A 25,427-nucleotide genomic window follows, 5' to 3' on the forward strand; every position below is an offset into this window, starting at 1 on the left:
TGACAATATCTCATGAAAGTGTGTTTCACAGATCTGTGCAGGAGAAACCCAAAGGTTAGTGGTGGAAGCTAGAAAGTCTGTGCCAGTGGGATGAAGGGTCTGTGCTAGCATGCTGAGGGATGTGAACTGGAGCCAGGAAGCAACGCTCAAGGCACGGACCAGAGTTCCCCCCAAAGTACCCCAACCATCCTCAGCAAAAGTAAGGTCTTGAGTCCCTCCAATAAAGAGGACAGCTGAGTTCCCATCAGGGAAGCCAACATAACAAGCTTCTTGAGACCAAGTAGTGCATCATCTTCCACTCCAGAACCCGGAAGAGACGCTCAAGATGAAGACTAGAGCTCCCCCAAAGTGAACCGTAGCCATTGTCAGTGACAACAAGGTCCTGAACTCCTCCTCTGACAAAAACAGCCAAGTTCATCAGGAAAGCCAGCATGACAAGGTCCTCCAGCAGAATAGCCCAAGAGAGCCAGCAGCTCCCTAATAGCTTCGCAACAGTTTCTTCAGCTTCTCAAACAGCTTTTCTCTTCTTCTCCAGTTCTGCCCCTTATGCTGCTGGCAGCAATCCTCAGGTGGGCCTCCCACACCCTGCGCCATGTTGGTATGTTACAAGTTGATCACCAGTTGTTAATCCACCACACTGGTCATTTCAGTTTTCTTTATCAGATGGGAACAGAGAGACTGAACAGTAGAAAAGTAACAGTAGAAAAATAATAGGTTGCTAAGGATTAATGCTGAGGGAACTTCATTATCGTATCGTCTAAAATGGGCATGTTTAGGAAATTGGGCAGCTTCTCAGAAGTTTAGATGAACAACTTAGTTTCATTTTGGTGAAATTTTAGCATGAATAACTCCATTTGGATTTTTAAGGTGGTCTTTTGGGTTCCAGACCAGGAACTTAGTATAAAACAGTAGTCTCCTAAAATTTTTAAGTCAGATCCAAGATTTTTTTTAAATTTCAAAGACAAAAATTCAAAATGAAAGACAAACTAGCCACAGCAGAACAACTCAAAAACCACTAAAAATGACCCAGAATTTCAAGTCAGAGCCAAGTTTTAAGAGCAGCAGCAATTCCAGTTGCTGCCCTAGGGTTCTTAAGCTACACTGCTATTCCACAGAGAATATTCCATAGAATATGTTGTAGAATGTCTCAGTGCCTCGAACTGAAAAGATCAACCAGAAATTCCCACTTTTCTTCTTACAATGACTGTTTGATGGGTGTTTGCAGCTTCTGTCACTAGAGCCATTTGCTGTCACATTGGCTGGTGGCCACCTGGTGGGGCTCTCCTTCCTGCCCCACTGCTCAGGATGGTTTCAATGAGGCCTGAAGGCAGTGATGGTGAACCTTTTATAGATGAGTGCCCAAACTGCAACCCCAAACCCACTTCTCACAGAGCGCTCCCACTGAGATTAGAAGGGTTTTGTTTTTTTTTTTTTTGGAAGCTCGAAATGCCTTTAGGGCATTTCTGGTTTGCAGTGCCTGTCTGGGTTGGAACCCCAGAAGCTCGAGCTTGAGGGCTTTGTTTAAACAGGCACTTAAACAACTGAGCTACTGGGCAGGTCCCCTCCCACTGAGATTAAACCTGAATATTAAAGAGTTAGATTAGAAGAAATAGCTCATGCACCTGGCCCGTGTGCTGGAATAGAGGGCTCCGGGTGCTCCCTGTGGCACATATGCAATGGGTTCGTCACCACTGCCGTAAGGGTTTTCTTAGCCTTCTTGCCTTTTCACTGCCCCTGTCCAGCTAGTCACAAAATAACTGTCTGTACTTTTGTTGACATTCACCATTTTTCCATCCCTTTTTACTTTTAGGGTTCTCTTCTTTTCCCTTTTGCTTTCTCTGGTGGTGCTTGGGATCCAAGGTAGCCTTTATTCATGCCAGGTAAGCCCTGTGTCATTGATATGCATCCTCGGTCCTCCTGATAGTCCTCAAGGACACCTCCAAAATCTGGCATGGTCTTTTTCAGTTGACTGGTTTAAAGAGAATAGATGTTATTTCTGAGCTGTATTCTAGGAAGTTGTTCTTTCCTTGAGCACTTGCTATGCTCTGTGGGTTGCATAGGTCTTTCCTGAATGCTGTCAGACCTGGTGCTGGCCCTTGCCCTTGATTACTTTGTTGCGGTCCAGGCAAAATACATCCTGGTCCTTAATGACTGGTTGATCCGAGACAGTAGGAGTACTGCTTCTTGACTGGTACTTCTGGTCAAGTGAGATGCTAAATGCATAAATACACAAGGAGAGCCAGGGAAGTGGCATAGTGGTATCACCAAGCATGGGCTCTGAAATCATGTGGGTCAGGTAGGTTTGGGTGTAGGCTGTTGCCAGTACTGTCACCTTTGCCACTTTCCTTTGCTTATTTGAACCTTGTTTTTTCATTTATAAAAAGGGCTTTTTATAAATTGAGATCTTCCTGATGGTCCACTTGGAGAGATCAAATGAAATAACTCTTGTGAAGTGATGTAGTATCATGGTGGCACTTGGTGGATATGTTAATGGTGACATGTTAATGGCCCCAGGGGAGGACAGGTACTGGGAGTTCCAGTGGAGAGCAGAATATAAATCAGTAGCCCTGAAGGGTGAGGGAACCATATTTGGTGGGTGGGATTACTCAGGAAGGACTTACTGGAAAAGCAAGGCCCTGAACTGTTATCACATTTGGGTTGGGTGAGAGGAGGGCAGGGCACCCAGGCAATGGCACCCTTGACGATCGTGGAAATGAGCAAAGACTGGCATGGACAGAGGGTGGAATCCTGGCCTCACTGCCTAGGAGGAGGTGTGAGAAGTCTGGGAGGGAGGAGGTCTGGGCCTGCTTTGGTCAAGGCTGTGAAGAGTGGGTACAGTGGGAGGAGTTATGAGAAGGATTTTTTTTTTTTTTTTTTTTTTTGGCTGGCTCAGGCTGCCTGAAGGGCAGGTCTGGTAAGGCATGGGGAGCTGGGGATCGAACCACGGTCCCCTGCGCCTGACTGGGTTTGACCCAGCAGGTACTTAAACAACTGAGCTAACCAGCAAGCACCCTGTGGGAGGAATTATGAATGTTAGGGCTGGAGGGTCATCCTGTGAATCCAGCTGCTTTTTTGGATTTGGAGGCCATAAGAAGCTGCTAACATGCCTTGAGCTGGTCACCCAGCAGAGAATGGGGTTTTGGAACTGTTTCTGATGATAGTGGGCAGGCTGGCTGGGAATGGGGGAATCAGGAGGGGGTGCAGGGGCAGCACAGCATGGAGTAAAAATGCAGGCATGAAGTGGGTGAGAGCTGCTGTGGAAGGGACAGGCAGATACAAGGGTCACAGAAGGAAAGTTGTCCTGGGGTAAAGTAGAGGAAGGAATTGCGAAACACTTGCAACCTTGTCTTCCTCTTGAAGTGTAGGGCTGGGAAAGCGACCCCATTCATGCAGCTGCGGTTAGGACACTATTAGAGGAAAAGGAGAGAGGCAGGTAGAAATAGGGAATGGGAGATGGGCTGTTAGCCCAGCCACAAGTCTGAGAAAATAGAAATAGATCAAGACTGGAGCAGTCAGGCCTGAGGATTTCTCTGGAGAAAATAGCTCCCCAGTAGGAGAGAGGTCAGGCAGGGTGCATGGATTCTAGGGCTGAGTGCCTACAGCTCTTGCCTTGTTCTCCTACTTCACTGTTTGCCATCATTTCCTTGAGTCAATAGTGTGGGCCGCGTAGGGGCCTCCTGTTGCTTGGGGAGGTCAGGCTGTGAGAGCCGAGGCCTTGGCAGTGCTAATCACAGAGGAGCAGAGAGCTTTTCCTGTGAATCCAGGGCCTGAGCAGTCTAGGGCTGGAAAGGCTGAGGCTGAAGCTGCCTGCTTACAAACACACACTGAGCAAAACCTTGTGTGTGTGTGTGTGTGTGTGTGTGTGTGAGAGAGAGAGAGAGAGAGAGAGAGAGAGAGAGAGAGAGAGAGAGAGAACGCTTGCTCGCTCGCGGTTGGGGCTGCTGTTCATTTTTTAGTGCATGCTGGAGAAAGCATTTTAGAATTTTCTTACCATGTTCAAAACATGAGTCTTTGGTTTTTTAGTCTGTCTTTTGTTTGTTTGTTTGGTTTTCTCTTTCTTTATGGTACTGGAGATTGGTTCAAGTATTTGGATGAAGAGCTTTGCTGCTAAACTACATCCTCAACCCTTCACCTAAATACCTGATCTGCATGATCTTCCTGGGACTTTGGAATGGGATTTGGTCAGCAGAAAAGACAGGTAGGCATCTGCCACCAGGAGGGAAGCAGTTTGAGGCTGAAGTCACAGGTGTGCTTTGCCTTCCAGGGAAAGCTGTGTGCATCATGTGTCTGACCTCTTTCTTTCCTATTCTCACAGCACTGAGACAGTTTTCTGTCTCTTAATAGTTTCTCCAACTAGAGATAACACCTACTTAAAGAGGCGTTGCCCACAGGGGTTCAGATTATGGGCATTTCTGGGGCAGAGGAAAAATACAGCTGTTCCTACCAGATATATATGGGCCCCAAAAAACATTTCAGCTGTTGCCTCTTCGAGATTTTTGTATCAGATCAGCCAGCCTGGCAAAGCCCAAGAGCTCTGTCATTGATGGAGCCCATCTAAGGGGTCTTTGTGGGACATGGCTTGGATTGGCCGGCTATCAGGTTGAACCTGATAGTCTAGGATCATTCCTAGAGTGTCAACCCAAAGGGTTAATGTTTAACTACTTTAAAAAGTTACTTATTTTATTTGAGTACTACTTGCATCTGGAACATTTAAATATATAAAAATCCTAATTTGATTTGAAACTGTCTCATTTCTATTTGTTTATCAATAAAATTATGGAAAAAATAAATAAAATAAGTAAGACTCTTGAACAACTATATATATATATATATATATATATATATATATATATATATATATATATATATATATTTCCCTCCCTGAAGGCTGCCTCTTATTAAATTCTCTTGTCTATTTTTTTTACAGAGAGTGTGTCCATTTAAAATAGAAGCATATTTTTGTTTTCTTCCTTACACTCCCTTCTTCTCCCATACCTCTGCCAAGGCTTCTTTCTTTTTCTATCAGCATACCTTGGAAATGGGTCCATATTTGCACAAGTGAGTCTGCCAAACTTTTTAACAGCTGTATGGCATTCCACAGTGTGTGTATGTGTACATACATGTGTGTATTTGTAGTACTAGAGATCAAACCCGGGGCCTTTGAACTGAGCGATATCCCCAGTCCTTTCTTTTTTAAAAAACTTAGAGACAGGCTCTTGTGGTAAGTCACGAAGTTGCCCAAGTTGAGTTCGTACTTTGGATCCTTCTGCCTCAGCCTCCCAGAGTGCTGGGATTACAGTGTGCACCATTATGCCAACTCCACAGTTCTCTCTCCTCCCTCTCCATTTTCTCCCATTTTTTCCTCTCTAGTGGGGATTGAATCTGGAGCCTCAAGAATGGTAGGCAAACAATCTCCCACTGAGCTTTACCCTAAGCCTAGTTTGTTTTCTATTTGTCATTTGTTTATTGAAAAATATGTCACATTTACAGAAGACATATTTAAACTGTGTACCTTAAAACAAAACAAACATCTATGTTCCATTTTCCAGTTTACAATATAAAATGTTAGGACCATATAAGCCTTCTGTTCCCCCCCCATTGAAGCCCTTTATCTCCACAGCTATTCTAACTTTTGTAATAATCATTTTCTTGATTTTTTTTCAGTTCCTTGTTTAATTTTATCTATTTTTGAACATTTTCGACATGGAATTATACTGTCAATTCTGGTACTTGCTTAACATTTCAGTTGCAATTCCACACATAAGATGCAAGCAGTGCCATTCATTTTCACTGCTGTAGGACGAGGCATGAAGTTTCCACATGTATGTTTCGGCCTGTGGGCTTTTACTGTTTTGCCCTTAAGAGTGACCTTTAAGAATGTGCTGGAATTACAGCGCTTGCACCTGCAATCCCAGCACTTGGGAGGTTGAGGCAGGAGGAACGCCTTGAGTTTAAGGCCGGGGTGGGTTACATAGTTCAAAGCTGCTCTGAATCACAGTTGCAGATGTAGCTCAGTGGTAGAGTACTTGTCTAGTATGTACAAGGCCCTGGTTCAATCTCTAGCATGAAAAAAATGAGAAGCTACCAAAGCTACCCTGAGTTACAGAGCGGGACAGGGCGTAACACCGCTAGGAACATTCTTATCCGTGGCTTCTGGTGGTACACATGGCAAGTGCCTTTCAGAGGTATAAATCAGGAGTGGAACCCCTGGCTTGTCTACCTCTTCTATGTTAGATATGATTATATTTTTCCCACTAACAGTGTTGAGCCTTGAGTATTGCCCACTCCATGGGGAATTTGTGCTACAATTCTGTATGAGGCTATCCAGATTATAAGTTTTTAGGGTGAGTGCTTTTCTTTTCTTTCTTTTTTTTTTTTTTTTTGGACCGGGGATTGAACTCAGATCCTTGCGTTTGCCAGTCAAGTGCTTATCCTACTGAGCCATCTCCCTGGCCCCGGGTGAGTGCTTTTCGTTCCTCCAGCTATCAGAAGGATTTTTCTGGAAGATCTTGGGAGCAGTGAGACATAGATCAGGTTTCTCAGGTATGCTTGCCCTGAGGGGAGTGGGCTGTGAAAATCTCAGTTTCACTGCGGGAAATATCTCCTTACATCTCCCTCACATCTGGGCTCAGTGCCCTTTGGGGGTATTAAAAGTGAGGCCCAGGGCTGGAGAGATAGGTCAGTGGTCTAAGCGCCTGCCTCGCAAGCTCGAGGTCCCAAGTTCGATCACCAGTATCTTGTGCTGTGCCGGCCTCGAAACTAGGCGATGTGTTGCACACCTATAATCCCAGTGCTGGGGAGGCGGAGACAGGAGGATAACTATGATCTGAGCTGCATAGTGAGACCCTGTACCAAATCAGTAAATACATAAATAAAAATTAGAACTGGCTTTCCTTGGCTCTGCAAATGCTCTCATGATAAATACTTTGGTGTTTACTTGGCTCTTGGGGTTTCTGAATCCTCCCAGATTTTAGCCTGAGTGTTCCTTTTTTCCCACAGCTTATGATTGAAAGAAAAAATTGTGTGTGCATGTGTGCATAAACACATATGTATACATACTTAAGTATGTATGAGTTTTAAGTGTATATGTACATACACATATATGTGTTTATACACATTTTATCCCTCATACATTTAAAAATTAGAAATATTTTATGCTTACAGTATATATTTACATTAATTGCAGGAAGTTTATACATGTAGATAACACCTGGTAATTCTTTTTATGTCCCTTTTCTCTCCCCTGCCTGGATCTGTAATTTTATGGTTTTTTTTTTTTTTTTCTTTCAGTAGGAGGGATGGATGGTTATCTGGCCCAACTGGAAAAACTCCTGCTTCCTTTTGAAATAGTGCTTTTGAGAGCAGCCCCTGCAGTTCTCTGGGTATGGCTTCTGCTGTCAGGGTTCTTCAATTTCATGCTTGAGCTCTGAGGCTGCCCATGATAGTGAGGGAAGCAGTTTGGGCTGCAACCCCAGAACTGTAATAGTTTGATGCTCACATCTGGGAGTCTGATCATTGTTTCTAACTCAGGATACTGATTTGTCCCAGAAGACAACTTAGTGAATTTATAACAGGAGCTGGAATCTCTTTTCTTTTCTTTTCTTTTCTTTCTTTCTAATACATTTAGTACAGGGTCTGTAGAGTCTCATTACACAGATCGGACTCATAGTGATCCTCCTGTTTTCAGCCTCCCAAGTGCTGGGATTACAGGCTCACATCACCACCCCCATTCTCAGTCTCCTGCTCAGCACACCCCGGGTGCGGGGCCAGCACGGCATGCCAGAGATCGAACCTGGTCCCTGTGTCTACCTAAGCAGGCGCTTTAATTCACTGAGCTAGCTGGCCAGCCACTGGGAGCTGCAATCTTTAGGGTCTGCTACTTCTGATTGTAAAGATTTGTGGTTGACCCGAGTTGGTCTGCCCTGGGGACTAGCATTTGGGCTGCTTAGAAAGCAGGAGTAACACACAGGCAACAACACTGTGTTTTACAGATTTTTGTTTGATTTTCTTTTTCAAAAATGAGAGATTAACTTATTTTAGACTGTGTGTGCCTCCTTGTCCCTGCTTGAAATTTTTACTTTCATGTAATGTTTTTTCTAAATATTTTGCTATTTTAACCTTTTGATTTCTGAAATTCTCATAACATCCAAATTTTTTGAATTCCTAAGTAGAATGGGGAGCCTATTATTCTGTTACTGCCAAATCCGTCTTGGTAGCTGTTAATTTTAGTCTGTCCTGATTCTCATTTTTTAAAAAAATTGTTTCATTCCTACTGTTTATATGTGGCAAAGGCAATCTTTTTACTTTACATACATCTAGATTATTGTGCATATGTCATTCCTTGCCATCTCCGTGTGTGTGTGTGTGTGTGTGTGTGTGTGTGTGTGTGTGTTCAGGGCCTGCCCTGACACCACTTTTTGAGAAGCAGCCCCATACCAAAGAGTGTGGACCCTGAAACTTAGGAAACCTTAGGAATTTGCCTCTTATGATATAGAATCTCCAAATTATATAAGGGAACTATAACTCCCAACCTGTTTGATGTCCAATATACCAAGTTTGTGTTCCTCAAAATTGAAGAATGAATTCTAAGGAAAAAGGAAAGCTAAGAGTAAGAAATTTTATTGTGGGAAGGAGAGCTTCTGAGAGACAGGAGTGGGCTCAAGTTGGGCCTCCTTTCTCGAGCAAGTTTTACAGAGTAAAATCACAAAGTGGGTATGATGTTGGACAAAACTATCAACAATAAGATTATAACTATAGCTGCTTAGGTAATGTAGATCCAGAGGGGAAGCAAGTCACATAACAAGTGTACATGGTAAGGACAAGGAAGAGATGGATCAGGAGGTCCTGGTCAGCCACCTGATGTCTAGCTAGACTTTATTGGACCAGGTGATACCAATTATAGTATATTGCTTATGCCTCAGAGAGGCCTACAGGCATGGTCATTCCATCTTTATCTTGAGGCCTACCCTTCAATGGATATGTCTCCAACCACCTTTTGCACTGACTCCCTGGAGGTCCCAGCCTGTCTGACTGCCTAAAATATTTCTACCTAACTTAGCTGGCTATAATATTCCTCCCTTTGAAGAAGTATCCCTCACTACCATGAGAGGGGCTGATGACCATTCTGGTTATTTGTGGCTGAAGGAAGTCATAGTTATGATGGGCAGTCAGATATACTTCATAGAGGGTCTGCCTACAATAAAAGCCCTTGATAGACACCAAGTGTAGGATATAGCTTTAAATTTGAGGAGACAGGGCCAAAGAAACAATAGGTATGTGTGGGAAATAATAAGATCAACACCACTATTATGACTGTAGTCAACAAATGTTCCCACCAGGGAGAGCCAGTAATAACATCACAGAGAAGTTAGGGAGAAGGTCCAGAGAATTTTAGAATCTGACAAGGCATTAACTTGTCATTTAAAATTTTGAACAGCTATTGAGATATTAGCAAAAGGATCAGGAATGTACACACAACATCTAGCTTTTACAACTGTACAAGTACACCCTTGTGCTGCTGTTAGAATGTCTAATGCCCTCCAATTTTGGAGGACAGCTTCCCTCATTCATTTAATTTTTTAATTTAGGAGAAAGAGACCAGTCGGAGTGCCGTTTAAGGCCTGTTGCATATAGTTAGTCAAAGCCTTGATGTGTTGCATGACATCTTTTAATCCTAGGAAAGTGATAAAAATAGAAGTCAAAGGTCCAGTGAACTAGCTCAGTGGACTAAGTGCCTGCTTACGCAAGCACAGGGACTGGGGTTCGATCCCTGGCACCACATGCTGTGCCAGCCCCGCTGAGCTCTGGCCACCAAGCCTCGGCATGGTGGCACACACCTGTAATCCCAGTGCTGAGGAGGCTGAAAACAGGATCACTACAAGTCTGAGCTGCGTAGTGAGCCCCTGTACCAAATACATACATGGACAAAAAAAAAAAAAAAAAGTCAAATAATGATTTCTAAAATACACTTTTAGATCACTGATGTTGCAGATGGGGTAAGTTTACAGGTTTGTCAGTATTGACATTCTTCCCTTGTAATCACACAAGTCTCAGCGTACATCTCTCTGTATATCCAGAGGGTATGCATGGCTACCAGTTAGTTCCACAGGACCAATGAGTGCCATTAGGGACTTTTCATCTAATTTTAGGGTGATTAAACTAATTTTCTGTAAACCAGTCTTTTACCTTTAAAATTATGGTATATATACACTGCTGGGGGGGTGGGATGTTTATTTCAGGTATTTAGTAGAGTTAGGCTGATGAGAATAGGAGTAATTTCTTTGTTTCCAACTTCAGGGGGCCTTTTTATTAAGTTTTTCTATAGTTAGAGTTAACTACATATAATCATCCTATATCAGAAAGTGGTCATCTTTATACCTGTGGCTATTGACTGTCATGATAGAACCCTTATTCTTTCTTAGTAGTAGTCCTACTAGAGTCTGTAGAGAGGCTTTAGTGGCATTTTTAGAAAAAATTGATTATCTCTAGGATTGTTTGTAGGCCACTTAGTTACCTTGTAACTAGGCTAAACTATGAACCACTGAACTTTTTTTTTTTAAATGTATTTAGTACAGGGTCTACAGGGTCTCACTACACAGATTGGACTCAGTGATTCTCCTGTTTTCAGCCTTCCAGGTGCTGGAATTACAAGTGTGTGCTGCCACGTCCAATCTCAGTTGCCATCTAAGCACACCCCGGGGTTGGGGCCGGGGCCAACCGGTACTCCAGGGATTGAACCCCTGTCCCTAGGTCTGCCTAAGCAGGTGCTTTAATCCACTGAGCTATCTGGCAGGCCCACACTGAACTCTTCTGTCTCATCAGTGTCATCTTGGAGCTTATTTTAATTGTCTTCTTGAAGTGGGGATATCCACCAGGGAAGTCTTGAGATACTTGACAATGGGAGAAGACCACAACTATAGCAAGATATTTATTGTAATGACTACATATTTTTATGCCCACACTAGAAAGGAATTGTATTTTCCTTTAAGTAGTAAGGTAAGTAATAAAATAATTGAGTTATTCATTTGAAGGCTTTATTTTTCTTTTCTTTCTTTCTTTTTTTTTTGTGTGTGTGTTTTAGGGAAAGGTCTATAGGGTGTGCAGGGTCTCACTACTAGATCAGACTTGTAATGATCCACCTGTTTACAGCCTCCCAAGAGCTGGGATTACGGGCTCGTGCCACCACCTCCAGTCTCAATTGCCATCTCAGTATGCCCTGGGGGCAGGGCCTGCTTCCCCGGGGATTGAACCCTCGGCCCCTGTGACTGTTTGCAGGCGCTCTAATCCACTGAGCTATTTGGCTGGCCCTTTTATTTTTCTTTTCAATCAAGAATTTTAAGTCTTTCATGGGTTTTTAGGAGCATTTGGATGATTATTCCACACAGGGACAGTTTGTGGGTTTCAAATCAAGTATAGTATAACTAGTAGTCTAGCCTTGCTACTTTGAAGGCTGATGGAGTTGACAGAATTATGGTGTATGGTCCTTCCCAAGATTATCCCAAAGCAAGAGATGATGAGGGAAGAGACTTTGCCAGTACTGAACCTCTGGGGCAGAATATGGTATTTCTCTTCTCTTTGGGCTGAGCTTCTGTAAGTTGCTGAAGAGTCTGTTGGAATTTATCCAGTGAGGTAATATCTTTTAGGAAAACCTGTTTCTCTACCAAAGAGAAAATCATTAGAAAAGGGCATCTGTAAAGCATTTTAAATAGACTAAGGCCTAGAATTGGGGGTGTATTTTTTACTTTGATAAGAACAAAGAGAGTAAGTGAGGCCACTATAAGTGGGTTCCTTGAGCCATTTTGTGAAGATATCTCTTTAGGATTTCATTCGTTTTCTCTACCTTTCTTGATAATTGTGACCTCCATGAGCAGCAAAGGTCATGGAGAATGCCTAGTGCCTGAAAGACACTCTTGCTATAAAAGAAGGCCCATTATCACTCTGTAAGCTCTTAGGAAGCCTAAGGTGATTCTGACCATTTTCCTTTTCTCTCAGTTTCAGTTGTAAAATGGTATCATAATGAGTACTTTCCTCTGCATTTCATTTTCCCTCTAGAGGGTAGGTAGGCCATGCCTGGGTGCAGAAAAATACTAAACAGTTCTTTTTCAATGTGTGAGGGTTAAACAGTTTTCAGTGCTTAAGAATACATTCCAAAGGAGTAAAAGAATTCAGCATTCGGGGGCCTGGCCTTAGCTCAGTTGTTTAAGTGGCTGCTTCCACAAAGCTGTCAGCCTCAGGTTGCTGTAGTTCGATCCCCACAACACTCCAGCCAGCCAAACCACCCCTGAGGGCATTCGGAACAAAAAAAAAAAAAAAAAAAGAATTCAGCATTCAATTTTCCATCTGCACAAGAAGAAAAAAAAAAGGCATCCATTTTTGTCCCTACTTGGTTTCTATATTATCTCAAAGTGTCCCCTGAGGTGACAACCTGCTCCAGAGCAGGTAGTTCCCATCTGGAGAGTGACCAGATGATAGGTCAGGTTGAACTAGCCACCCTTACTGATTCATGGCCCTATCTTTCCTGGAAACTCACACTCCTAACTCGAATAGGGGTTTCCAAAAGCACAAGCTGCAATTGATTCTAGCTATAATCATGCTTAAAGAAGGAAGCATTGCTAGCAAAACCAATAATCAAGAGATCTGAACCACTGCTTTCTAGTTCTTTGACAATGAAAAAAATATCAAAGGGCAAGTTAGAAATGATTGGAGTACTTCACAGCCTATAAAGGAGATCACTTGTAGAGACAGAGTCAAGTAATGGCTCAGAAAAATTCTGCCCTAGACCCTGAGAAGTCTCTAAGACACTTGTACTATCTACCTAATCACCTAAGCAATCTTCCCTTACCAGCAAGACAAAGCTAAGTTTTGCTCAAATTCCTACTGAAATTTCTAACTAGTTTTACTGAACTTTCTATGTCTCTATATCTACAACATACTTATAAGGCCTACATGTTAAATCTTTTTTTTTTTTTTTTTTTTCAGAACTGGGAATAGAACTTAGGCCCTTGCGCTTGCCAGGGAAGTGCTTATTCCACTGAGCCATCTCCCCGGCTCCTACATGTTAAATCTTATACGCATCATTAGCCAGGCTGTGATTCTAGCACTTGGGAGACTGATGTGGAAGAATTGCTACAAATTTGAGTTCAGCCTGGTATCCAAAATAAGTTCAAGGCCATCTTAAATTGCATAGTGAAGCCCTTTCACAAAATAGACAAACCTTATACCCCTCATTCAGCAACCACAACTTACACATAGCAAAAATACTTCCTGCGCCTGCACATGTAAATGATGAGAACAAGATCTAGAAGGGGGGAGAAATCCAGGAGATTGGGGACTTACCCTTACACTAAATGTATTTTAGTCCCTCAGATGTGCTTTGGAATTGCTCCTTTTGGTCTCCCCCAGAAATTTCTTTTCACAGGGTCTCAGGTTCAGTCTCCCTCAGGAGACTGTTGCCCCAAACATGAAGCTGGGACATAGTTTTCACGTATGTTCTCTTAGATGGACAAAATTTCAGTGTTTCATTTGACTCAGAGATGCGTTTTGTGTCCCTCATCTAAGATGACTTCCCTGTCTTTGGTGTTAGCAAATGCTAATTTTCTATGGGCTCAACTTAAAGGTTTTTAGTTGTTGGATAGGAGGGAAAAGTTGAGACAGTTCAAGATTCCTCCCTCTCTAATCTTTATCAGAAGCATGCCTCTGAAAAGGAAAGTACAAAATGACAGGAAAAGATTAGAAATGAGATTTTAAAAAGAAAGTCTTTTCTTATGCTCAGAGAATTATTGAGACAACTTACCCATGAGTTGTCACCTTCAGCCTTGGAAGGTGAGAGTGGGGAATCTCAAGAGCTAGGATTGTCTCCTCAGCAGTAGAAGGTCAGACCAGAAAAAGAAACTGAGGCAGAATAGGCTTGACCATCCCTCTTGAGTGTAGAAGGAGATTGGACCAGACTCTCCTACGGCAACCTATCCTCAAAGTCTTAAGAACAAATGCCAGCCGATTACTTTTTAACTGGCAGATGGAGTCCTGTGATTTATTAATAGGCATGTATATTTTCTAAATATAAACTAAATTTTATAGACCCATTTTACAACATTTCATATCAAAGTCCACTAGGGGGTGCTCTAACATTACTTAACCCTAGTGCTGTTGTCTAACAAATCAAACATCAGAGAACTACTAAATTGAGCAACTAGTAAATCCAAATGTAGCACACACAAAATAGGAATACAAGACCTTGCCTGCAAAAGTAAAATGTTCCATCAAAGAAACATCATAATCCTCCTCAGTTCTCAACTTAAATTTATTATCGTTTTAAGAAAACTTATAATCAGATGGGGCATAATTCAAGGCATAAGCAGTTGACAACAGAGACAACAATTTTGATTACCTAAATGAGTTGCCATCCAAAAATCCATAAAATAAAAACAGACTCTTATCTCCTTCTAGTTATCTCGCTGGGGCCTCCAAATGATATAAGGGAACTAATGCCCAACTTGCTAGATGTCATGTGGAGCTGGGGATCGAATTGCGGTATCCTGCCCCTGACTGCATTTGCATAAGCAGGCGCTTAAACAACTGAACCAGCTGGTAGGCCCCCCTGGATGTCAGATACACTGAATTCATGTTCACTCAAATCAAAGAATGAATTCTAAGGAACAGCAGAAATTAAGAGTAAGAAATTTTGAGGGAGAGACAGCTTCTGAGAGACAAGAAGGGGCTGATTGGGTTGCCATGGGTCCTACTTTCTAGAAGAACTTTTATAGAGCAAAATTATGAGGTAGGTACAATGTGGGACAAAACTATGATTTTTTTTTTTTTTTTTTGCGGAACCAGGGATTAAACTCAGGCCCTTGCGCTTGCCAGGGAAGCGCTTATTCCACTGAGCCATCTCCCCGGACCCCAAAACTATGACTGACTAATATGATTATAAGTATAGCTGCTTAGGTAATGTTGATCCAGTGGGGAAGCAATTCACATCACAAGTGCACATAGAAGGACAAGGAGCTTTTGGGGAAGAGATGGATCAGGAGGTCCTGATTGACTGACATCTAGCGAGACTTTATCGGACCAGGTGATACCAATTATAGTATATTGCTTATGCCTCAGAGAGGCCTACAGCCATGGTCATTCCATCTTTGTCTTGAGGCCTGCCCTTCAATGGATATGTCTCCACCCACACTTGTAATGTATTCTCACCTTTTGCACTGACTCTCTGGAGGTCCCAGCCCTGTCTGACTGCCTGAAATATTTCTACCACTTAGCTGCCTATAATACCTGGACTGCTTCTGTGGGTGATTGGTCTTCTGTTCCTCATGTTCTCTTGAGCAGGAAGGCAAAGAAGTCATTGTTATATTCATTATTAATAAATATACAAGTATTATTTCCAAAGGTAACATCCATTTTTCTGTGGAGTTCTATGTTATTGTTGTATTACGAATTAAAAAGAGCCTTTCCTCCAAAATCCCTCTTTTTTTTTTTTTCCCAGGAGATGGTGAGTTTTATTTTGCCTTGACTGATTTGCTCTCGAATGTTCCAGAGTGGAGAAAGACTAGGAGAAAGCACAGGATGTAGAGGTCTATTCAGTGTAGTCTTCTCCCTCGTTTTCATCTTCACCATCCATGGAGAGAGCAGCGTACTTGCTTGCAGAACTGAACTTAGAGGCTGGATTTTCCTCGGGTTTCTTTGGCTCAGGTGCACAAAATCCCTCTTGTTGATGCTACTTTTTTCTAATTCTCCCTTTCCCTTCCCATGTGCTCCATATAGATAATGTCTTTATTTGCTGTAGAGCTTCTGACCAAATCCAAGGCCTTGTACACACTGGGTAATTGGCCTACTACTGAGCTATACCCCTCTACCAAACTCTAAACATTTTATTAGCTCAGTCCTATAAGTTGCTTCTTAATTCAGCAGTTTCAGTCATCATTTTTCTGGCATATTCTGCCTGAGCTACGGGCCTTCGCTAGTGTGGTCCCTACCAGTTGCCCATTTCCCCTTGCCTTTGTATGTTGGTCTCTAGTCCCTTGTTTGGCCTCTGCTTGTCTTTGTCTCCTCCTTTATCAGGCAAATACCTGGAAAGAAAATCACCCCAACCCTTACTGGATCTCAGTGATTATGTCCCTTACTCTAAGACAGTCTTCATTTTCTTTTGTCCTTTCGATAACAACTTGTTAAGGTGTACTTGTCACATAATGTCTGTTTGTTTTCTGGGCCATTTCAAGCATATTCCTTTTATAATTTAAGAAAAGATTTATTCTGGAACATTTGTGGTTCAGCTAATTGTTGGGACCCTTCAGATGCACTGGACGGTGCAGCAGTTGCCCCTTTAGGTGTAGCCTTCAACTCTCAGGTGCTCTGTTCCATTAGTCCTGGTGGCATTGCCTCCTCAGCCTAGCACCCTGGATCTGCCTTATCCATTCTCTTGTACCACATTGTGGCACATTAGCTCCTGAAGGTAGCAGGGCTGAGGCAGAAAAACAAATCATATAATAAATATACATAGAAAAAGGACTTATTTTAAAAGAGAGGTGCTAAGAGATGAGAGTTCATACAAAGACAAGTTGGCTGACATGCTGGATCTTCACAAGGCTGGGGGCCAGGATTTTGCCATGGATGAGGGTGGAGAGGAGAGCACCTACAAGTGAATGAGAAAGCAAAGAAACTGGAAGGGCCGGGGCTTTGGCTCTGAAGAAGGATCCCAAGCACAGATATTTGAGGATTATGACAGTGTGGAGCAGGGTGGTGAGGAACCTGGACCACAGCACTCGGGACTCTGTCATAGGAGTCCTTAAGCCACTGAGGAAGATACCCATGACACATTTACAGAATATGGAGAAATAAAACATAGATAAATATATATATTTATCTATTTGAGACAGGATCTCATTATATGGTTCAGACTAGCCTTGAGCTCTCTATGTAGCCCAGATTGGCCTTGAACCCAGGATGATCCTCTTACCTCAGTCTCCCAAGTGCTGGGATTACAGGCATAAGCCATCACACTGGGATGATATATTTTCATCTTCTATACTGATTCTCTTGACTGCCCATAGTATTTCTGCCTAACTTAGTTATCTATAATAAGGCCACAGGGCAGCACAGAGTGACACTTTCCAGATGATGTTCCCTATATCTTCTCACTTTGGCAGAGGAGACTAAACTATATGTTTGTGTGTATGTGTGATTTAAATTAAAATATTTAAAAAAAATTTTTTTTTCAGAACGGGGGATTGAACTCAGGCCCTTGTGCTTGCCAGGGAAGTGCTTGTTCCACTGAGCTATCTCCCTGACCCCTTAATTATTTTTTTTCTAGCACAGGAATCCAGGGCCTTGTGAGCTGCACCCTGAGACTTTGTTTTCTTTAATTTTTTTTAAAAAAAATCTTTTTTAAAATTTATTTTGTACAGGGTCTCACTATGCAGCTCGGATTTGTAGTGATCCTCCTGTCTCAGCCTCCCCAGCACTGGGATTATAGGCATGTACCACCTTTGCGCACGGCATATGGCACTGGGGATTGAACCTGGGTCTTTGCACTTACTAGACAGGTGCTTAAACCCCTGAGCTATCTCCCCAGCCTGAGACCTTTTTTTCTCTTTCTTTTTTCTTTTTTTGCGGAACCAGGGATTGAACTCAGGTCCTTGCACTTGCCAGGGAAGCGCTTATTCCACTGAGCCATCTCCCCGGCCCACCCTTTCTTATTTTTGAGACTAGTTTGGGCTTGCCTCAGCCTCCCAGACTGTGGGCACATCCCTGTGCTGGGATAACAAGCATATGCCACCATGGCTGGCAATAATTATATTTTAGATGTAACGTGTATGAATGTTCGTAGCAGGATTATTTATAGTTGCTCCAATGTGGAAACAACTCAGGTGTTCATCAACTAGTGAGAGGAATGTTTTTCAGCCACAAAAAGAAATGAGGTCTCAACACAAGCTACGAGATGGGTGAACCTTGAAAAAATGGTGTGAAGTCAAAGAACTAAAACACAAAAAGCTTCATATTATCTGAAGTTGCTATGAACTGTCCCAAATTGGCAAGTTATAGAGGCAGAAAGATTAGGTGTTGCCAGGGTCTAGGGAGGATGGAATGGGGAATAACCACTGGTGTTATCAGATTTCTTTAAGGAAAATGACACTCTGGAATTAGATAGTGGTGATCATTGCACAGTATTGTAAATATACTAGTACTTACTGAACCATATTCTTTAAAATGGTTGCAGTGGGAAAGAAAGGAAAGGAAAGGAAAGGAAAGGAAAGGAAAGGAAAGGAAAGGAAAAGAAAGAAAATATTTCACAAAAGCAACAAACTGGGGCCAGGTATTGATGCATGCCTGTCATAGCAGCGTTCGGGAGGGTGAGGCAGGGGGATTGCTGTGAATTTAAGGCCAGCCTGAACTGTACAGGAATTCACTGTCTCAAAAAACAAAACAAAGCAACAAACTGAAAGTTTAATCACAGCATGTTAAACGTTTTTCTCTTCTTCGCCAGTGCACCTGTATGTTCTGTACATTCTTATTGGGTGGGTGGGGGGGACTAGGGGTTTGGGTGTGCTAGGTAATTGCACTACCAGTGAGGCATACCTCTAGCCCTTTTTATTTATTTTTATCTTCAGACAGGGTCTGGCTATGTTGCATAGGCTCCTCTTAAATTTACAATCCTGCCTCAGTCTCCCTGGTAGCTGGAATTACAGGCATGTAACATGCCTGGTGATTCTGTACATTTTTGTAACTAGAATATGTGCATTATTAGGCTCATATGTCAAACAATTTAATTGGGGACATTCCCAGTTCCTGGTTTTATTGACTTATAGTTTGATTATTTGTCTAACATTGAGTTAGTTCTAGGATTTTGTGTTATTGATAATAGTAAGCATCTGCGTGAGATTTGTATCACTGTAACAAATACCTGAGAAAACCAACTTAGAAGAGGAAAGATTTATTGGACTCATGGTTTCAAAGGTGTCCGTCAATGGCTGATTGACCCCATTTTTTGGGTCTGTGGTAGCACAGTGCATCATGGCAGGAGCACATGGAGGAGATGCTCACCTCTTGGCAGCCAGGAAGTGAGAGGGGGAAGGGACAGCAGTCCTAATATCCCCTTCAAGGGCACACTCCTGTCACCTTACTTTCTTCCATAAGGCCCCCATCTGCTAAAGATTCTACCCCATCTCCCAGGCTGTTGCCTGGTGGTCACCAAGCCTTTAGCATATGGGTCTTTGGGTGCATTTGAGATCCAAACTATAATAGCCTTGCTTTCAAATTTAATGTAGTTTTTTTTTTTTTTTTTTAATTCTACTTCCTATGTTCTGACAGGTACTTAGAAAGTGCTCTATAAATATTTATTGAAATATCCATGCTTGCTAGTCCCATTTCATTAGTATGGACAAATTGCAGTTTAGCTATAATTACTTATTGTTCCACATTGTTTCAGGAAAGGTATTATTCCTCAAATTATGTGTCTTTGAGTAAGAGCTGTCTATTTTACATTTGTAAGCTGTGTGTATGTTTTTTTTTTAGATAGGAAATAGCTTGCTTGCCTTTTGAGAGCACAAAGGCAGTGTCTGTTAATTGTAAAAGATTCAGATACTACTGGCTTGTTGGACTGTGGCCTCTATCTTTTAGAGGTTTTCAAACAACTCGACATTTGCAAGGAGCCTGCTTCTTATTTATGTGCTATATCATTTCTGTCACTATTTTCTCTGCCTCTTTAGTTTGCTTGGCTTTCATCTTTCAAATAGCTTCTTAGACACTTCTCCAAGATAGGAGCCCAGGGCACCATTGTCCACTTGTCCAATGATCATGTCCATCCTGTTTGCAAATCAGGAGGAAGAATAGAGCATTTGTTGTTTGTTTTGTCAAGTCAATACCCTTAATTCTTAACTTTTTCTTTTTTTAAATTTAGCCTCAAGATTTTTTGACATTTAAAGCTGTGTGCTTTTCCGTGACCCATTTAAAACTGATCTATTACGTGACTCTTTTACAGGAAGGAAGGAAGGGACAGACTTCTAGGACTCTTTTCAGTCCTGTAGCACAGTGGCTCACTGCCGCTCCTGAGCTGCTCTGTTTGTATCTGACCTCCTTTCCCTGCAGGCTCACTGCTCAGAGCACCTCCAGGCAGGACAAGAAGGTGGGCCACTCTGCCTCTGAAGCCAATGTTACTCCCTTGCTTTTCTCTGTGGAGCTACTTTTCCAGGATGAGGATGCTTTCATACTCCTTTGTACACTTATTGGAAACCCCCTTTGTAAGTAACAATAAACTTGGGTGAAAGAGTTCATGCACACCAAAGGACACAGCCCAGGCCACAAGATTTTTTGTAATGCTCCTTCTGGGTGGTCATGAAGCCACCTTGCCAGCTGGTCTTATAGCTTTTGGTGTCCTTGTATAGAGCAAATACATTGTGCCCACATCACCAGCAGCCACAGAAAGATGGAAAGTGAAAAGGTAGAGTAGAGGAAGAGCAAATGCTTTGCCCTGGAGTTGGAGATGCACTTTTGGAAGGTCTGGGCACTTTTTTTTAACTGATGCTGATGATAGAATATTTATTTATTTATTTTGGCAGAACCAGGGATTGAACTCAGGCCCTTGCACTTGCCAGGCAAGCACTTATTCTACTGAGATATCTCCCTGGCCCTAGAATATTTGATCATAGGATGGAGAAGTTATTTGTTAATTGAAAGTACATCTAGCTAGAGCTGTCTCTTTGTCCTTTTTGTCATTGTTCAACTTATTTAGGTTGTGAGCCCTAAAGCCTATTTCTCATCCTCTCTCCTCTGACTTAGATTAAGATCATTCAAAGTCCCTTTGTTTCTTCATAAAATCTTTTCTCCATTAGTAACTTCAGGGTGGGCTTCATGTAGACGGAGACCCCAACCTATTCAGGAACACAGAGGAATTGTGATTAGGAAGATGAAGATCTTGTGTTTCCTATTTAATCATGCTAGAGGTACAGGAAGGAGCCCCATGTGAATGATATATAGTGGGTAGGCAAGTGTGTTAGTTTTCCATCATTGTGAAAAAAATACCAGAGTCAATCAGTTTATGAGGAGAAAAGCTCTCCTTTGTTAGGCTCCTGGTTTTGGAAGTCTCAGTCCATGGCTGGTTGACTGGACTGCCTTTGGGCCCTGGTGAGGGAGTACTCTAAGGCAGGGGCACTAGACAGATGAAGCTGTTCACCTCCTGGTAACCAGGAAACAAAGAGAGGTGGGGTAAAGAGGGAGGGAGGAAGGAGCTGGAGTCCTAAAATATCCCCGTCAAGGCATACCACCAGTAGACTCATTTCTTCTACTAGACCCCAGCTCCTAAAGGTTCTACTGCCTCCCAATAGCACTACAGGCTGAAGACCAAACTTCAGACACATGGGATTTGCAGGATCTATACTGTAGCTTTTTCTCTGCAGACCCTTCACAGTCTAAAATTTGCAGGGACAGTGCTAGAATGTGGGCAAAATGAGTTCAGAGTTCTTGGGTGGTTTTATATCTTCTGATTAGGTTTTTCTTATTTAGAACTAAATTTATATAAACACAACAGTAAAATACTCATGGTAGTGTATCTATAAATACTAATAGCAAATAAGTTTGTTCTGCTCTTCTGGGGTCTTTTTTTTTTTTTTTTTTTTCCTTTCTGTATTTAATACAGGGCCTACAGGGTCTCACTACATAGATTGGACTCTTAGTGATTTTTCCTGTTTCCAGCCTCCCAAGCACTGGGATTATAGACGCATGCCACCACACTCGGTCTCAATTGCCCTGGGAGTGGGGCCGGCGTGGCATGCCGGGGATCAAACCCCAGCTGCTGGGCTCTGCCTAAGAAGCCACTTTAATCTGCTGAGCTGTCAGGCTGGCCCTTTCTTCTGGGGTCTTTAAAAGATGTGTCTGCTGCTTTACAGCTGTCCTGCAGGTGGAAGCTATTGGCTTGAGGAGAAAGAGGCTTTACGGGGGAGGGAAGCTCCTTGCCCAAGGTCAGCCAGCAGAGCTCCAGATCCATCTCTGGCACTGCCTGCACCCAGGCCTCCCCCCACCATCCCTCTGCTGTGATGGATCAAAGCACCCTTCACACCTCCAGGGGCTGTGTTTGTGCTCCTACTGCGCTGAATGGCTCTAGGTTTTCTCTTTGTCATTTTTGTGCTTATGGCCTTTGCAAAATCTGTAGCTTCCTTTCATTTTCCCCACCCCAGTAGCATCTGACTCAATGCCCGGGGTCTAGGAGCAGGATTCTTTGCTCAGGCATCTTGGCTCTTATCTGTTTTTACAAAATTATCCTTGGCCTCTGTTCTCTTTGCTTTCATTTCCTCTCTAGAATACTTCTTCTTTAAGGCTATAGCAAAGATAAAGATAATCCTGCCTAAAGGTTTGAAGAAATGTGAAGTTTTTTTTAGCAGGCAGCTGAGTTTTTTTCACAAGGTGGTTTGCCCACTCCTTGTTGCTTTAGTGAAAGTGGGTTTGCTTCCTTACAGGCACAGGAAGTGAGGGTATAAATGGGTACAGTCTGCTGGCAGTCGAGCTAAGGGCCAAGGAAGGCATCTTGTCCTTGCCCACGTTTCCTTTGTCACATGCCTGTGTTTCTATGTGTTAAACAGATTAAATTTGAATGCAGGCCCAGCTGTGTTCCTTGAGGAGGTCAGAGTGCCTGGTGGAAGGAAGGAGACTCAAGGAATAAGGGTATGCGAAGGTGAGGTGTGGCCCTGAGTCCTGGGCTGTTGGGAACCACTGCTTGCAGTTGGGCCTCAGTTCTTTCTGAAGCTATATCTAGGCTCCCAGAAGACAGTCCTTTTAGGAACAGCAACTCTACCTGGATTTCAGTCTGTGCCCATTCTCCTGTCCTCTATTCTTGTCCTAGCCCCATAGCCTGAGATGTGAGTCTCTGAGATTTTCCTTCCTTGCCAGCCGGTAGACAGGGCCTACTGGCAGGAAAAGGAAATGGAAACCTTCTGTTGCTTGCAGAGGGTGAGGCGATGCTACTGGTTACAAAGCATGGTCCTGCTGATGAATAATAAATAGCCTGTACCTTCCTGTGAGGGTCTTCTGAGGCCTCTGGGGTTCATCTTGTTGGTATGTGGGATCTGGGAAAGAATCTCGTCATTCTTTCCCCCATCCTCCTGTGCCCTTCCTCTGTTCCCCAGCAAGAGGCATAACCACCAGGTTGTTGTTCATCACATTCACACACCCTCTTCCCATCTCTGCTAATATAATTACTTTGGATGGAACCAGTTTCTTTCTGAGTCCACCCATTCATACCTACTTGTGGCAGGCAGCCTGTGCCAGGCCCTGGGCTCACTCACATTTTCAAGTTCCTCTCTGCTGTTACCATGCTGGTGTCACTTATCTCTGAAATGTCTTTGCTCTGATGTCCATTGTATAAGTTCAGGTATTCCTTGAGTAAGACAGCAGCTCTTTCCCAAAGAGGTAAGGTTTAGGTTTGAATTCTGATCTCAGGCAGTGGCCGCTCACTACCAGGTCTCATTCTTTTGTCAACTTTTGTCTGTCCCTACCCCACCCCCCATGTTAGCTCTTTGCTATTCCTAGCACATATCCTCAGGATTGGTCCATTCACTGCCTCTAGCTTGAGGCCCATTCTCTTTTGTCACTGCTCTTTCCCCCTGCTTCTTCCCACTAGCTAAGAGCTTCTTGTTCCTTCCTAGCTCGTCAGGCTCCAGAAGCCTCGGATTCATTAATATCAGCACACAGCAAGTGAAAGGAGAATTTTCAAATAGAGAAAGTTTCCCCACTCCTTGTTCCTTTTGAGACTAACTCAGATGGCTTGAGTCAGACCACTTGGGTTCTGAGTGTCAGGATTGTGTATCTTTTTCAGGGATATCTTCTTGTCTGTACAGTGGAGGGTTACTGGGATCGAGTAGCTGCTTGTTGAGCTGTCCTATGAAGAACTTCTAGGCAGAGAGTTCTTCTAGGGAGAGGACCAGATGCCATCCATTCCATGTGGCCCCGCTCTGAGGCCAGCATAAGAACATTTGGAGGTCACACACTTCAGTATAGTTTAGGGTCTAGGGAAGTCATATTTTTCTCCTTCTCGTTTCTCCACCCATCTCCTCTCCATACCCCAAAGAGAGAATGTTAGAGGTGCAGTGTTCATAGCAAGTTGGTCTGGAGGACTCAGACCCAGTGGTTATTTACCTCCCTCTACAGGAGCTATGGGGAAAGGAAAATTTCTAATTATCTCATGCATGCACTTTCCCCTTAATATAGAGAATTCTTTGAAAAGATGAAAGAGGGGCCCATAGACTGCTGTGACAGATGGACTTGGGCATTTGACCAAAGATTTTCCATTTGATGATGGGTGCATCATTAGGGATAAGAAGACATGCTGTCTTAGTAGAGAGCTAAACACCTGTTTGTCCCCTTCCTGTGGCAGGAGGTCCTTCTAGATCAGTGATGGTGAACCTATAGCACGTGTGCTGAAGTGGGCTGTTATCGTGGAAAGCTCTAAACAATTTGCCATCACTGTAATCATCCCTGGAAAACACCCTGGGCTGTGAACGCTGCAGTATCTGAAGGTCAAGGCTGAGCAGAGGGCAACTCTTAACCTAGATTTCCCAAGTGGAGGCCAGATAAATCTTTCTCTCAGTGCACAGAGTGCCAGTAGTTTTCCAGACTCTTCCTTCTTTTTTTTTTTTTTTTTTGGTGGTACCAGGGATCGAACTCAGGATCTTGTGCTTGCCAGGCAAGCACTTGTTCCACTGAGCTATCTCCCTGGCCCACAGACTCTTCCTTCTTGTCAGGAACTATTTCATGTCTAGCAAGCCAGTGGACATGCATTGACTTAGATGATAATGTTCCGAAGCTGAAGTCCAGCTCAGACAAACAGGAGACCGAGTCTGAGGGCAACACAGAAGCAACTCACCCATCAACCTATAAGCTACCTGAGCCTGGTTCTAGTTTTGCTTGGAGCTTAGTTCTGACATTTCAGACTTGACCTCTTTTTCTTTGCTTATCAATTTTTTGTTTGTTTTTGGTCTTCTTGAGACAGTTTCACTATGCAGTTAAGGCTGGCCTTGAGCTTACTGTGTAGCCCAGGCTAGCCTCAAACTCACAGTTATCCTTTTTTTTTTTTTTTTAATTTTTTAAAATAATTTTATTTGTGTGTGTGTGTGTGTGTGTGGCCAGCTCAACCCACAGGGGGGCGGGGCTGGCTGGCATGTGGTGCTGGGGGATTGAACTGTGGTCCCTGTGCTTTGCTAAGCTTGTTCTAAGTAGGTGCTTTAGACCACTGAGCCATCAACCAGCCCCAACAGTTATCCTTCTGCCTCAGTCTCCTGAGTGCTGAGTTAATAGCGGTGGACCACTAGGCTTAGTTTATTGGTTTTCTTTATCCTTGAATTCCTTTGTCCCAGGCTAGAAAAATGTGAGAGACTGTCTATATCAGTTTGCCAAGATACTTGGTAAGTAGAGTATTTTCTCATGCATTTCTGAGGGAGATTAGG

General features: G+C 43.1%; 1 protein-coding gene across 6 annotated transcripts in view; it reads left to right on the plus strand.

The window, feature by feature from the left end:
• Pc (pyruvate carboxylase) overlaps positions 1-25,427 on the plus strand; it is a 130,626-nt gene that overhangs the window by 19,044 nt on the left and 86,155 nt on the right. Inside the window, exon 2 of one of the 6 annotated variants that reach the window (XM_023710833.1) lies at positions 22,569-22,660. The exons of the other annotated variants lie outside the window; for them this stretch is intronic. The gene's annotated coding sequence lies outside the window, so the exon portion shown is untranslated. The remainder of the gene's footprint in view (positions 1-22,568; positions 22,661-25,427) is intronic. 6 annotated transcript variants of the gene reach the window in all.

The sequence above is a fragment of the Octodon degus genome, unplaced genomic scaffold (genome assembly GCF_000260255.1).
Source record: "Octodon degus isolate 3935 unplaced genomic scaffold, OctDeg1.0 scaffold00018, whole genome shotgun sequence".
NCBI classification, from domain to species: Eukaryota; Metazoa; Chordata; class Mammalia; order Rodentia; family Octodontidae; genus Octodon; species Octodon degus.